Source organism: Alosa pseudoharengus, unplaced genomic scaffold, assembly GCF_046254945.1.
Source record: "Alosa pseudoharengus isolate Yale_2024_CS ecotype anadromous, Long Island Sound unplaced genomic scaffold, YU_APseudo_1.1 YU_APseudo_1.1_scf_2, whole genome shotgun sequence".
In the NCBI taxonomy this organism is placed as follows: Eukaryota; Metazoa; Chordata; class Actinopteri; order Clupeiformes; family Clupeidae; genus Alosa; species Alosa pseudoharengus.
The window spans coordinates 56,814,128-56,817,256 of NW_027468663.1; the positions used below are offsets into that span (position 1 = coordinate 56,814,128).

A 3,129-nucleotide genomic window follows, 5' to 3' on the forward strand; every position below is an offset into this window, starting at 1 on the left:
CAAAAACATTTCATTAGGCCCGTTTAAAATGTAGACACGCTATCTAGTTGTATTTTGAAAATCGTATTTCAAAAAACAAGGAATAAGGTACAAAAGAATTATCATGAAAAACAAAAACATCGCATTAGGCTCGTGTATCACGTATGAATGTAAACACGTGATCTAGTTGAATTTCAAAAATCGGGAATAAGGTACAAAAGAATTATCATGGAAAATAAAAACATCGCATTAGGCTTGTGAATCACATATGTATGTAAAATGTAGACATGTTATCTACAGTAGTACTATTTCAAAATGAAATAAGATACAGAATAATTATCACAGATAATTATCAATATCATTGCATCGCATTGGGCTTGTGTACATGTGAGAATGAATAAACTGACAGATTATGTCCAGAAGAATTTAAAGTACAGAGATAAGTATAAAGGATAATCAGGGAGGAAATCAAGTAACATTCATGAGAAATCAAGTATAACATTCACTTTACTTATTAGTGATTGTTCTTAGGCTTCTTCTGGGCCTTTTTTCTGTGAGAGAGAGAAAGAGAGAGAGAGAAAGAGAGAGTGTTACAAAAACTGATAGGGTACACTAGGATTCATGTAGAGGAAAATTGTGCCAAAGTGAATGAATCGGATGTGAATTTGTAACGTTAACACACTTTCTCACAATGAAATTAACTGACATTTATTACTTACTGTAACTGCATTTATATTTGATTTAATCAGTTGTATGAAGTAGAAGTATAGTGTTCTGTGGTTATTACAGCAGTACTATGCATGATTGCTCTCTACAGAGGGTGTAATCCTGCATAGTAGTGCTTATAACTACATAGTAGACTACTACACAACCCCCCCAATACATACCACACATAAAACAAATTCTGGTTCGAAAGTGTGACATGAACTTACCTCTGGATGAATTCAAGGGTGCACGCTGCCTCCTCCTGATACTGCAGATTCAGAATGTAGAAGGTGGAGAAACATGTCGCAAGGCCTGTTAGAAATGTGGCGAGGTTGGACCCTTCACAAACGATTAAGGATTCAATGCTGACAATCCACTTTTGATGATTACCTTGTAGTTCACCTGAAAAAAATAATTTATCATATTCAATTTAAGATATAGATCCACATGTCAACTATGATTAGATTCATTTTAGGATTTTGTCCAAACAAAATTCAATACAGAAAAAAAAACATTTAGTGTTCAAAAGTTGATTTAAATATGTATATGTTGATCATTATTACTCTAGTGAATGAAAACAAACATACCTAGTAATATCAGGCGAGGCGTCACAGGTAGGCTTGGAAGACTCAACATCAGCTACGGTCGCACATCCCTTAGCAAAAGAAAAGAAAGGCACTCAACAACTCTTCGTGATGTGTGTGTGTGTGAGTGAGAAAGTGAATGTAATCTCTGAGTGTGTGTGTGTGTATGTATGTAAGGAGTGAGTGAATGTGAGTTGTCTGCAAGGTGAGTATGAAAGGTGTGTGTGTGTGTGTGTGTGTGTCTGCCGTTGAATGATTAAAAGTGATGAGGCGGGTGTGATAAGATGTTTGTGTGAGGAATGTGTGTGCAAAGTAAGGGGGCTTGCTTTTGAAATAGTGTCCGTCTTATCAAAACCACATTGTTTATGGTTTCTATACATGTGCGTCTAAAGACCTAGATAGATAAATAGATAGATAGATAGATAGATAGATAGATAGATACTTTATTGATCCCCAGGGGAAATCCAAGACCTGCATGTCTCTTAAATTTTATTTGGCAATCTGGAACACAGCATGGAAGGTCTATATTGGGTATATTGTCATGAATTTAGGTATGGCTCACATAAATAGACGCAGTGGACTGATGCCCACATATCTGACATGTAAACATCTTCCTGTTGCATGCCGCTAGCTCAAATGAACTCGGGAGGAATACCATACGCGTGTCATGCAACCACCTCTGCTATGGAGAGCTAGCTAGGCTACTAACTATCATTAGCTTTCTAAACTGAAGGACTTAACACAACTTTAAGTAATTACCAGCACGGGCGAAATCCATGCATACAAGTAAACACTGAAAGCAGCAGTCAACACTGATCCGTTTGTGCCATATTGTTTATTTGGCCACTGGTTTATTAAACTGATGATGCTAAGCAGACTTAGCTAGCAAGCACGTGTTATAGCAGGTAAATCCCGCGAGTTAAACTTTCAAAAACTACGCATACCCTACACATACCAATACATTTAGATGGCTCCAGATTGCAATGAAGAAACGTAAAATTTGATCGACAAGTGTAGTGATAACGATAACGCATGGCTTAAGAAGGGCAAAAGCGCGGTCTTGGCTAGCTGAATAGCACTGCTACTAACTTCGTTTCAGCAGGGTAACATTCAGAGATGTTGTATTATACAACTTAATATAAACATGACCAGTGTGCTTTCAAACGTTGTATTTCTGGTCAAAGGTGACAGATAAACTCACCTTATTGTGTTGATAGCTTTCGATGGGTTTGGGTATGATTCCAACGTATCGTCTTCTCTCAGCAGACAGCTTCCCATCACCAGAACGAAGGTAACGTTAATAGATAACAGGAAGTACGTGTGTTCCAGAATAAACATTACGGGCGTGGTAAATAACAGTGTTGGAGCCTGATTTTACATATTTGTCTTACTAATGACCGGAAAGTCCTGTTTATTAAAGAAAACCGGTGAATAATGTTGGAATCTGGGTGTAAATTTACAGAAACTTTTTACAGTGTATCTCACTCCCATATAGCGTGATTGGTTCGATTATATTATTTATTTATTATTTTAGCCAGATTGTAATTGGTATTTCATATTTTATTGTTCTTTTGATTGTATAGAAAACTTTCATTGCTTTATCTTTGAATTCTTTTATAGCTAGATTGAAATTTCTTGTTGACGTGATTTTTAGACCTAAATAATTATATGAATTTGTGTGTTGAATTATGATATTGTTAAGTTTAAATGTTGATTTTGTTCCCTGCCCCCTGGATCTGTTTTGGAATGTCATGATTTTTGTTTTTGCTATATTTATTTTTAATGCCAATGTCTGGCAGAATGTATTTACTAGGTTTAGTATTTGTTGTAACCCCTCTTCAGTTTTTGACATAATTACCAG

The 3,129-nt window shown here is 36.0% G+C and overlaps 1 long non-coding RNA gene across 1 annotated transcript; it reads right to left on the reverse strand.

Moving 5' to 3' along the window:
* Nucleotides 1-325: 325 nt before the first annotated feature.
* LOC143134894 (uncharacterized) lies at nt 326-2,748 on the reverse strand. Its single transcript, XR_012988728.1, has 4 exons — nt 2,470-2,748; nt 1,272-1,339; nt 912-1,086; nt 326-530 (listed from the first exon to the last, which is right to left on the reverse strand). It is a non-coding gene; the product is annotated as an uncharacterized LOC143134894 (long non-coding RNA).
* Nucleotides 2,749-3,129: the final 381 nt, after the last annotated feature.